Here is a 13,204-nt window from a genome sequence, read left to right on the forward strand (position 1 = left end):
AAGAGAATTTTAGAAAAAAAAAACTTATTAAAGCTTTTGGAAATGCTCCTGGATAAAAGATGCTCTTGGATAAAAAAAATAACCTTATAAGAGAGAGTAGAGATGCAAGGAAGGAATAGTGAACGTAGAAACTGATCACTTATATTGGGCAAATTTAAGCAAAGACTTTTTGTAAACATTGTAATTTGTGGGGTTACAAAAATGCTTGACAATATTAATATTTAAAGCTGTTGAGGGGTGCCTGGGTGGCTCACTAGGTTAAGCATCCAACTCTTGATTTTGGCCCAGGTCATGATCTCATGGCTCATGAGATTGAGCCCTGAATTGGGCTCTGAGCTGACAGCTTGGAGCCTGCTTAGGATTCTCTCCCTTTCCACCTCCCTCTACCCCTCCCCTACTCACATGCATGTGCACTCTTTCTCTGCCAAAGAAAAAACCAATATATGTATGTGTATGTATGTATGTGTGTATATATATATATATATATGTATATATATATATATATATATATATATATATCATGTTGAATTCCTTCAAGACATGAGAAAGGATTTTGAATGTTTGACTTCTTCTAAGCTATTTAAGTAATAAAAGAATAAAAATAAAATATATGATAGGACACATATATATTAGAGAGTTAGACTCTAGAGCCAGAATTTCAGGATTCAAATATCAGCCCTGACATTTACTACTATGTAACTTAGGGGAAAAAACTTTTCTGCGCCTAGGTTTTATTTGTTTTTTAAATCAGAGATATGGAAATAAAGAATATGTAATTTATACGGTTGTTGTACCACTTGAATTTACATAAAGCCATTTAGATTTAGAAGAGTGTCTAAACTATAATAATTGCTGAGAAGTTTGAACCACAATCACAACATTCCAACACAGTAGAGGAATTAGCATATGGATTTAGAAGAGAAAAACCTTAATCCAAAAGAAATCAAGAAGGATAAAAAAGAGATAAATATGTCAAATAGCACAAAACGAGAGCAAAAACAGCAAATATAGCAATAATTAACAATGTAAAATAATACAACAACATAAATTAATTTTCTTCAGTTAAAAAACTAATATTGTCAGACTGGATTAAAGAAAAAATCTAGCAATGTGTTCCCAAAAGACAGCTAAAACATGAAACAAATGATAAAAGGTTTATCAGTCAAAGTCAATGGAATGGATGGGATTCTCCTCCAGTACCTTCCCTTTCCTGCCCATCATAGTCCACTTCTGTGTCTCTTTTCAGCTTCTTTCAGGATTTGTTTCACGCCCACCCCCACCCATCCCCTCACACCCTCCCGTGTCCCTCCCACCTCCTTCATAGGGAGAGGAAGGAAGCTCAGGGTCCCCCATGCCTCTCTTCCTCAACCAGCACTGGTAGTGAGGTCCGCTGTGAGGAAGGCCTCACGCTCAAAGCTTCTTGTGGCAGCTTCTTGTGCCCCTCCCTACTCCTGTGATTGGTGGAGAGGAGCACACGTCACACCAGCTGTGAAAGTGAGCTCTTGCAATGCAAGAACACCTGAATGCCTGCGGATTGGCTTCTTGGAGGCTGGCGCATAGTAGAGCCAGGTGTCCAGTCGCTACTGCCCCAGGACAACCACTGCAGCTTCCTGCCCTGCAGTCAAGGCCACCGCTGCCCCCTGTGTCGCCTCCACGGGAACAGTTGTATAATTAAGCCACAGTCTTTAATGAGTAAACGGGTGCCTTTCTGTGGTATTCTTGGTCACACATTTATGGAGTTTCTGAAGGGCCCCAGAGATTACTGCCAGGCACAGCACAACCTTTATGAGGACAAGTGAACTGGAGAGATTCATACTACTGCACCAAGAAGCCTCCATAAGAGCCCTTATCCTGGGCACAGAAGTGCACAGTTGACATCATCGGAGCATTTTACAAGAATTTTGACCTGGATGGGGTAAACCTGGGTGCACATCCTTTCCATGGACTCAGTATACCGAACTGAGGGATTATTTCCTGTTAGGTTCATTTCATTTCCTGTTACTCTCTATTACATATTTAAATCATTGAGAATTTCCAGTGGAATATATTAGAGGATACTTTGCTTTACATAATTTCTGTATTCAAAACTTTAAAACATTTTTTCGTAACCGTATTGAATATTTTAACTAAATTAACATGGCTCCAATGAACCGGCCAGCCCCGGTGGAAGTCACATACAGGAACATGAAATTTCTTATTACACACAGTCCAACCAGTGCAACCTTCAACAAATTTATAGAAGAACTTAAGGAATATGGAGTTACTACAATAGTAAGAGTATGTGAAGCAACCTACAACACTGCTCTTGTGGAGAAAGAAGGCATCCAGGTGCTGGATTAGCCTTTTGATGATGGTTCATCACCATCTAACCAGATTGTTGAGGACTGGTTAAGTCTTGTCAACATTAAATTTCATGAAGAACCTGGTTGTTGTATTGATGTTCACTGTGTTGCAGGTCTTGGGAGAACTCCAGTGCTTGTTGCCCTAGCACTAATTGAAGGTGGAATGAAAAATGAACATGCAGTACAGTTTATAAGACAAAAATGGCATGGAGCTTTTAACACTAAGCAACTTCTGTATTTGGAGAAATACTGTTCTAAAATGCGGCTGTGCTACAAAGCCTCCAGTGGTCATAGAAACAATTGTTACATTCAATAAAACTTGGCTGCCTGATGCTGTTGCCTTGGAAATGGAACTTGAGACAGGACTTAATTATCGTACATATTAGCCAACATGTAGGCTTAATGAATGACAAGTCTAATGAAGCTTCCATAGGAATATTGAAAAAGGAGCAAGCTTGACAGAATTGCAGCCTCTATGTTTGGCTTACTACTATTCCCATGCCAGAAATAATGTGTAAGAAATTGAGAGATTAGGTGCCAAAATATCCAGCACAATACTTGTGTATTTTTAGTATCATGCAGAATTAAAATCCTAGATTATGAATAGCACTGGAAACCATATGTGGTTTATTCCTTTAGTCATTTCAAATATTGCCAATAGGACCTATGTGGTTATTCATGTTTGCCACCCTACAAGCGTACCGATATACATCAGGTTTTAGCAAAAATTCATTTTATTGGATTCTTACCAAGGCTTATGGGGATTATTTAATGTCTTTCTATAAAGCTCATTTTGTGCTGTTATGAATGCCTCCATTTTGAAAAATCACAAATGTGTGGTTAAAAGTTCATATAAAATATACGTTGTACAGAAGCACATGTGTGTAATGTCTTCAGACAAAAAAGTCTTACAGTTACTTTATGTTTACAGTTGGGGTACAACTTAGAGGAAGAGGGCCTGAAGACAGAGTGGGAGGAGGCTATGAAATATCTCCAGTAAAGTGTTGCCTTTGTCTTGTGCAGGATGTATAGAATAGGTCTTTTATTTAGTTAAAAATTAAGGCTGAGATGCTTTGTAGCTAAAATATTTCTTATTTATAATATTTCTGAAATCTTGTAATTCATATCTATTGGAAGTTGTTTATTAACTATTTTTCTTTGAAGCATATTTTTTCTTGTCTTCCAATCAAAAAAGAAGTGAGTTTCCAATAATGAAGTGATCAAGCATCTAATATTTTATATGCTTTTTGAACTCAGTAAATTCGTATTTGGATACCTGGATACTTTGTTCTATTATGTGATTGATAAAATGATGACATGTATTAATGCTAGTTTAACCATATATTCATACCATCTGGGAATATAGTTCTGGAGGAGAAATAATTTCAGTGTTCACCATTCACCAGCCAGTAGAAGAGCTTAACCATCTGAATAAATAATGAATTGCAGAAGAAAGAGGCAAGATGGTAGAGCTGTGTTGATATTAGTAAAAGTAGAAGCAAAGGCATTACTAGAGATAACAAAAATCATTAAAGTCTCAAGTTTCATTTCACCAGGAAGTCAGAACAATTATAAACTTAATGCATCAAATAACATTGGTCCAAAATGTATAAAGCAAATATGGAGAGAACTACAAGGAAAATTGACAAGTTTATGATAGTGATGGGAAATTTTACTATTTTTCAGAAACAGTTCAAGTAGAAAAAAATCAGTAAGGATAAAGATTTGAACAAAACAATTAACAGGCTTGGTCCCATGACAATATAAGGGGCATTACATTGAACAGTAAGAATCTGTATTATTTTTAAGAGTACATGAAATATTTCATTACATTTGACAATAAAAATTTCAGCAAATTTAACAATATATAAGTAATATAAATAAGATAAATAACTTCTTGGACTACAGTTCAATATCCATACATTTGGAGTTTTGAGAATCTGTGTCTAGAGCTTTCTACTTCTGGATGGGGTGTGGTAGGTTGTGGCATTCCACCACCCACCCTGCAACAACCAGAAAAATATGGAAAAATTTAAAAAGTAGTATGTTTGAAGACATATGAGAACTGTGAAAGCAACAAGAACTAGGTGAATAGGAATTCCAGAGAGGGAGGAGCTCTCCTGAGGTGAGTGGCCATCTCCTCCCCCGCCCCCCCCTTCCCCAATGGTAGCATTTACAGGCTCTGGACGTGGTCTAAGAATCAGGTGTGGTCCATGAGGTGAGTCTCTACCCATGTTGCAAGTTGTTGTCCTCAGAAAACATATACTAAATCTGAGGTTTGCATTTGGAGATTTATTGGGGAGTCGTCTCAACACCTTTGAGGGAGCAAAAGAACGAGGGAATGGTAGAACTTGTTGAATGGTGATACATACAGTTGCAAAACTGGCCTTAGCCAATCTTGCAGGGAGCTCTGAAGCTGTAATAGCTATTTAAAGATGTCCCCAGTTGAGGTGAAAGAGTTGAATCTTTGGATTTAAATTAACGAGTCATTGGATGCAGGTTGTCCCTGAGGATGAGGCTTAACCTTTCTTTAGTCAAGTGCAATCCCCAGAAGGGGAATACAGCTGTGAACCTTCAGCTGATAATACTTGTGGCAGCTTGGGGAATGAGTGTTTCAGACCTGCGGAGGGACCTGGGTGGTGCAGCCACAGTGTCCACTATACTAAATGATACTTGCTGAGTTCTGGGGCTATGTATGAGAGCCTGGGGAGTTAGAATGAAGACTTAAAAGAGGGGAATCTCCCTTAATCTCATAGTGCTTAAGAGACAAAGTCTTATTAGAAAAGGTTCTAATCTTCACCAACACTTAATATCTTTTTTTATTACAGCGTTTTTGGTAAGTGTGAAGTGGTATTCCTTTGGGGTTTTAATTTTCATATGACCAGTAATGTTAAGCATCTTTTCATGTGTGTGTTAGCCATTCATGTATCTTTTGTAGTAATATGTCGATTCAAACATGTCTACTTTTTCAATTGTGTCATTTTGTCTTCTTATTGAGCTGTAAAAATTTTTCATGTATTCTGGATCCAATGCTTCTATCAGATATATAATTTGCAAGTATTTTCTCTTAGTCTGTTGCTTTTTTTCTCTCTTAATGGTATGTTTCAAAGACAAAACTTAAAAAAATGAATTATAATTTATCAATTTTTCTTTTATAAATCATGTTTTAAATTGTATCTAAGAACTCTCCTCAGCCACAGAGAGTTTTCTGCTATATTTTCTTCAGAAGTTTTATAGTTTTAGCTCTTACATTTAGGTCTATGATCTATTTTGGGTTAATTTCTGTGTATGGTGTGAGGTAAATGTCTACTTTTTTGTGGCATGTGGATATTCGTTTGTCACAGCATCATTTATTCAAAGACTATCCTTTCCCCCACTGAATTATCTTTGTAGCTTTGTTGAAAATCAATTTGGCATACAAATAAGGATTTAGTTGTGAATTCTCAATTATTTTCTATTGATCTACATAACCACACAGTCTTCATCACTGTAGCTTTATAGGAAGTTTTGAAATTGGATAATGTACTTTTTTTGTGTGGCTATTTTAAGTGTTTATTTATTTTTGAGGTGGGGGGAGCACAAGTGGGGAATGGGCAGAGAGGGAGACATGGAATCTGAAGCAGGCTCTAGGCTCCAACCTGCCAGCACACAGCCCAACATGGGGCTGGAACTCACGAACTGCAAGATCATGACCTGAGCCAAACTTGGGCACTCAACCGAATGAGCCACCCAGGCTCCCCTGGCTATTTTAGGTCCTTTGCATTTCCATATACATTTTAGGATTAGTCTGTCAATTAAAAAAAGCCTGAAAGGATTTTGATAGATACAATATTGAATTTATAGATAATTTGGAGAGAATTGCAGCCTTGACAATATTGTTTTCAAATCCATGAATATGGAACATCTTTCCATTTACTTAGATCTTCTTTAATTTCTATCAGCAGTATTTTGTAATTTTCAGTATACACGACTTGCACTTCTTAATTTCCTAAGTATTTTTTTTGATGCTATTATGACTGGAATGATTCTCTTAATTTTATTCTAGATTGCTTATTGCTAATATATAAAAATACAGGCGATTTTTAAATATTGACCTTGCATCCTATGATCTTTGTAAACTGATTTGTTAGGAGAGGGAGAGAACGATTGAGAGTGACATAAAGGGTTCTTTATATTCTTTGGTATTTACTACATACTGGATTATGTCATCTGTGAATAAAGGCAGTTCTACTCTTTATTTCCAACCTGGATGCCTTTAATTTCTTTTTCCTTCTTCATTGAACTGGCTAGACCCTCCACGTTGACCAGAAGTGGTGACAACATCTTTGACTTGTTCTAGGTCTTATAGAGAAACTATTCATTCTTTCACCATTAAGTATGATGTTAACTGTTGGATCTTCATCAGGTTGAGGAGGTTCTCTTCTATTCCTAGTTTGTTGAAAGTTTTATCATAAATGGATGTTAGAGGGGTGCCTAGGTGGCTCAGTCAGTCAAGCATCCAACTTCAGCTCAGGTCATGATCTCACAGTTCATGGGTTTGAGCCATGCATCAGGCTCTGTGCTGACAGCTCAGATTCTGGAGCCTGCTTAGGATTCTGTGTCTCCCTTCCTCTCTGCCCCTCCCCGGCTCACACTCACACACACACACTCTCTCTCTCTCTCTCAAAAATAAATAAACAGTAAAAAATTATAAGAAAATGGATGTTGGACTTTTTCAAATACTTTTCCCACATCCATTGACATGATCTTGTGGTTTTTATCCTTCACTCTATTAATATCATGTACTAAGATGAACAATTTTTAAATGTTAAAACAACTTTGCATTCCTGGGATAAATCTCCCTTCTTCATTGTGCATAATTCTTTTATATGGATGGATTTGGTTTGCTAATATTTTTCTCTTTCTTTTCTTTAAAATTTTTATTTATTCTCCGATGCTCTCTCTTTCTTTTCTTTAAATTTAAATTCAAGTTAGTTAACATATAATGTAGTTATGTCTCAGGAGTAGAATTTAGTGATTCATCTCTTACATATAACACCCAGTGCTCATCCCAACAAGTGCCCTCCTTAATGCCTATCACACATTTAGCCCACCCTCATCCATCTCCCCTTCCAGCAACCCTCAGTTTGTTCTCTGTATTTAAGAGTCTCTTATGATCTGCCTTCCTCTCTGTTTTTATGTTATTTTATTTTTCCTTCCCTTCCCCTATGTTCATCTGTTTTGTTTCTTAAATTCCACTTATGAGTGAAATCCTATGATATTTGTCTTTCTCTGACTTATTTCACTTAGCATAATATACTCTAGTTTCACCCACATTGTTGCAAAGGGCAAGATTTTATTCTTTTTGATCACTGCTTAATATTCCATTGTGTATATATACATCTTTATCCATTCATCAGTCAATGGATATTTGGGCTCTTTGCGTAATTTGGCTATTGTTGATAGCACTGCTGTAAACATTGCCCTTTGGAATCAGAATTTTTATGTCCTTTGGATAAATACCTAGTAGTGCAATTGCTGGGCCATAGGGTAGTTATATTTGTAATTTTTTCAGGAACCTCCATACTGAATGCACCAGTTTGCATTCCCAGCAACAGTGTAAAAAAGTTTCCCTTTATTCGCATCCTCACCAATATTTGTTGTTTCCTGAGTTGTTAATTTTAGCCATTCTGACAGGTGTGGGATGGTATCTCATTGTGTTTTTTTTTAATTTTTTAAAATTTTTAAAAAATTTCTATTTTTAACATTTATTCATTACTGAGAGATAGAGACTGAGCATGAGCAGGGGAGAGGCAGAGAGAGGGGAAGACACAGAATCCAAAGCAGGCTCCAGGCTCTGAGCTGTCAGCACAGAGCCTGATGTGGGGCTCAAACTCACAAACCGTAAGATCATGACCTGAGCCGAAGTCAGCTGCCCAACCGACTGAGCCACCCAGGCGCCCCTCTCATTGTGGTTTTGATGTGTATTTCCCTGATGACAAGTGATATTGAGCATCCTTTCATGTGTCTGTTAGCCATCTGGATGTCTTCTTTGGAAAAATGTCTATTCATGTCTTTTGCCCATTTCTTTGCTGGATTATTTGTTTTTTTGGGTGTTGAGTTTGATAAGTTCTTTATAGATTTTGGATATTCTTTCCTGCTTTGTCAAAGATCAGTTGGCCATATGTTTGTGGATGCATTTCTGGGTTTTCTGTTCTGTTCCATTGATCTATGTGTCTGTTTTTGTGTCAGTACCATACTGTCTTGATGATTAAAGCTTTGTAATACAGTTTGAAGTCTGGAATTGTGGATGCCTCCAGTTTTGGTTTTCTTTTTTCAATATTACTTTGGCTCTTCAGGGTCTTTTCTTTTTCCATACAAATTTTAGAATTGTTCTAGCTCTGTGAAGAATGTTGGTGTTATTTTGAAAGGGATTGCATTGAATACTACTTTGGTGGATAGTATTGACATTTTAACAATATTTGTTCTTCCAATCCATGGAAGAACATGGAATGTTTTTCCACGTGTGTTTTCTTCAATTCCTTTGATAAGCATTCTATAGTTTTCAGCATACAGATCTTTTACCTCTTTGGTTAGTTTATTCCTAAATATCTTAATGTTTTTGGTGCAACTGTAAATGGGATTGATTCCTTGATTTCTCTTTCTGCTGCTTTATTATTGGTGTATAGACATGCTACTGATTTCTGTATATTGATTTTATATCCTGTATCTTTGCTGAATGCATGTATCAATTCTAGCAGTTTTTTGGTGGAGTCTGTCAGGTTTTCCATGTAGAGTGTCATGTCGTCTGTGGAGAGTGAAAGTTTGACTTCTTCCTTGCTAATTTGTATGCCTTTTATTTCTTTTTTGTTGTCTGATTGCTAAGGTTAGGGCTTCCAGTACTATCTTGAACAACAGTGGTGAGAATGGACATCCCTGTGTGTTCCTTACCTTAGGGGGAAAGCCTTCAGTTTTTCTACATTGAGGATGATATTAGTTGTGGGTCTCTTGTATATGGCCTTAATGATGTTGAGGTATGATCATTCTATCCCTACTTTCTTGGGGGTTTTTATCAAGAATGGATGCTCTATTTTGTCAAATTCTTTTTCTGCATTTGTTGAGAGGATCATGTGGTTCTTATCCTTTCTTTTATTAATGTGGTATATCATGTTGATTGATTTGAGGATATTGAACCACCCCTGCATCCCAGGAATAAATCCCACTTGATTGCAGTGAATAATTCCTTTAATATATCATTGTTAGTATCTTATTTGATTTTCTAGTATCTTGTTCAGAATTTTTGCATCCACGTTCATTAGGGAAATTGGTCTGTTCTCTTTTTTAGTGAGGTCTTTGGTTTTGGATTTGAGGTAATGCTGGGCTCATAGAATGAGTTTGGAAGTTTTCCTTCATTTTCAATTCTTTAGGAACACTTCCAAAAGAATAGGTAATAACTTCTTTAAATGTTTGATAGAAATCCCCCAGGAAGCCTTCTGACCCTGGACTCTTGTTTATTGGTACATTTTTGATTACTGATTCAATTTCCTTTTTTTTTTTAACTTAATTTTTAATTTACATCCAAGTTAGTTAACATATAGTGCAACAATGATTTCAGGAGTAGATTCCTTAATGCCCCTTACCCATTTAGCCCATCCCCCTTCGCACAACCCTTCCAGTAACTCTCTGTTTGTTCTTCATATTTAAGAGCCTCTTATGTTCTTTCCCCCCTCCCTATTTTTATATTCTTTTTGCTTCCCTTCCCTTATGTTCATCTATTTTGTCTCTTAAAGTCCTCATATGAGTGAAGTCATATGATATTTGTCTTTCTCTAATTTCACTTAGCATAATACCCTCTAGTTTCATCCACATAGTTGCAAATGGCAAGGTTTCATTCTTTTTGATTGCCGAGTAATACTCCATTGTATACATATACCACATCTTCTTTATCCATTCATCTGTCGATGGACATTTGGGCTCTTCCCATACTTTGGCTATTGTTGATAGTGCTGCTATAAACATTGGGGTGCATGTGCCCCTTTGAAACAGCATACCTGTATCCCTTAGAAAAATACCTAGTAGTGTAATTGCTGGGTTGTAGGGTAGCTCTATTTTTAGTTTTTTGAGAAACCTCCATACTCTTTCCCAGAGTGGCTGCACCAGCTTGCATTCCTACCAACAATGCAAAAGAGATCCTCTTTCTCCACATGCTCACCAACATCTGTTGTTGCCTGAGTTGTTAATGTTAGCCATTCTGACAGGTATGAGGTGGTATCTCATTGTGGTTTTGATGTGTATTTCCCTGATGATGAGTGATGTTGAGCATTTTTTCATGTGTCAATTGTCCATCTGTTTTCTTTGGAGAAGTGTCCATTCATGTCTTGTGCCCATTTCTTCACTGGATTATTTGTTTTTTTGGGTGTTGAGTTTGATAAGTTCTTTATAGATTTTGGATACTAACCCTTTATCTGATATGTCATTTGCAAATATCTTCTCCTATTCCGTGAGTTGCCTTTTAGTTTTGCTGGTTGTTTCCTTTGCTGTGCAGAAGCTTTTTATTTTGATGAGGTACTAATAGTTAATTTTTGCTTTTTTTCAATATATGAAATTTATTGTCAAATTGGTTTCCATATAACACCCAATGCTTATCCCAAAAGGTGCCCTCCTCAATACCCATCACCCACCCTCCCCTCCCTCCCACCCCCCATCAACCCTCAGTTTGTTCTCAGTTTTTAAGAGTCTCTTATGCTTTGGCTCTCTCCCACTCTAACCTCTTTTTTTTTCCTTCCCCTCCCCCATGGGTTTCTGTTAAGTTTCTCAGGATCCACATAAGAGTGAAACCATATGGTATCTTTCTTTCTCTGTATGGCTTATTTCACTTAGCATAACACTCTCCAGTTCCATCCACGTTGCTACAAAGGGCCATATTTCATTCTTTCTCATTGCCACGTAGTACTCCATTGTGTATATAAACCACAATTTCTTTATCCATTCATCAGTTGATGGACATTTAGGCTCTTTCTATAATTTGGCTATTGTTGAGAGTGCTGCTATAAACATTGGGGTACAAGTGCCCCTATGCATCAGTACTCCTGTATCCCTTGGGTAAATTCCTAGCAGTGCTATTGCTGGGTCATAGGGTAGGTCTATTTTTAATTTTCTGAGGAACCTCCACACTGTTTTCCAGAGTGGCTGCACCAATTTGCATTCCCGCCAACAGTGCAAGAGGGTTCCCGTTTCTCCACATCCTCTCCAGCATCTATAGTCTCCTGATTTGTTCATTTTGGCCACTCTGACTGGCATGAGGTGATATCTGAGTGTGGTTTTGATTTGTATTTCCCTGATGAGGAGCGACATTGAGCATCTTTTCATGTGCCTGTTGGCCATCTGGATGTCTTCTTTAGAGAAGTGTCTATTCATGTTTTCTGCCCATTTCTTCACCAGGTTATTTGTTTTTCAGGTGTGGAGTTTGGTGAGCTCTTTATAGATTTTGGATACCAGCCCTTTGTCCGATACGTCATTTGCAAATATCTTTTCCCATTCCGTTGGTTGCCTTTTAGTTTTGTTGGTTGTTTCCTTTGCTGTGCAGAAGATTTTTATCTTCATAAGGTCCCAGTAGTTCATTTTTGCTTTTAATTCCCTTGCCTTTGGGGATGTGTCAGGTAAGAAATTACTATGGCTGAGGTCAGAGAGGTCTTTTCCTGCTTTCTCCTCTAGGGTTTTGATGGTTTCCTGTCTCACATTCAGGTCCTTTATCCATTTTGAGTTTATTTTTGTGAATGGTGTGAGAATGTGGTCTAGTTTCAACCTTCTGCATGTTGCTGTCCAGTTCTCCCAGCACCATTTGTTAAAGAGACTGTCTTTTTTCCATTGGATGTTCTTCCCTGCTTTGTCAAAGATTAGTTGGCCATACGTTTGTGGGTCTAGTTCTGGGGTTTCTATTCTATTCCATTGGTCTATGTGTCTGTTTTTGTGCCACATTTTTGCTTTTGTTTCCTTGTCTCTGGAGATGTGTTGAGTAAGGAGTTGCTGCAGCCAAGGTCAAAGAGGTTTTTGCCTGCTTTCTCCTTGAGGATTTTGATGGCTTCTGGTCTTACATTGAGGTCTTTCATCCATTTTGAGTTTATTTTTGTGTATGGTGTAAGAAAGCAGTCCAGGTTCATTTTTATGCATGTTGCTGTCCAGTTTTCCCAGCACCACTTGCTGAAGAGACTGTCTTTATTCCATTGGATATTCTTTCCCGGTTTCTCAAAGATTAGTTGGCCATAGGTTTGTGGGTCCATTTCTGGATTCTCTATTCTGTTCCATTGATCTGAGTGTCTGTTTTTGTGCCACGATTCAATGTGTTTACTGGCAGTGGGTTTGTTCAAATTTTGTATTTCTTCCAGTCTCACTTTTGGTAGTTTATATGTTTCTAGGAATTTAGCCATTTCTCCCAGATTGCCCAATTTGTTGGCATATAATTGCTCATAATATTCTCTTATTGTTTGTATTTCTATGGTGTTGGTTGTGATCTCTCTTTAATTTATAATTTTATTTACATGGGTCCTTTCCTTTCTGATCAGTCCTGCTAGGGGCTTATCAATTTTGTTAATTCTTTCAAAGAATCAGCTCCTAGTTTTGTTGATCTATTCTGTTTTATTTTGATTTCAATATCATTGATTTTTGCTCTAATCTTTTTTATTTTCCTTATTCTGCTGTTTTGGGGTTTTATTTGCTCTTCTTTATCCAGCTCTCTCAGGTATAAGGTTAGGTTGTGTATGTGAGACATTCCCTCCTTCTTTATGAAGGCCTGGATTGTTCATAATATTCTCTTATTATTGTTTGTATTTTTGCTGTGTAGGTTGTGATCTCCCCTCTTTCATTCTTGATTTTATTTATTTGGG

General features: G+C 37.3%; 1 pseudogene; it reads left to right on the forward strand.

The window, feature by feature from the left end:
• The first annotated feature begins 2,114 nt into the window (after positions 1–2,114).
• On the forward strand, positions 2,115–2,658 carry LOC125938062 (protein tyrosine phosphatase type IVA 1-like; annotated as a pseudogene).
• Positions 2,659–13,204: the final 10,546 nt, after the last annotated feature.

Source organism: Panthera uncia, chromosome D1 (genome assembly GCF_023721935.1).
Source record: "Panthera uncia isolate 11264 chromosome D1, Puncia_PCG_1.0, whole genome shotgun sequence".
Taxonomy (NCBI): Eukaryota; Metazoa; Chordata; class Mammalia; order Carnivora; family Felidae; genus Panthera; species Panthera uncia.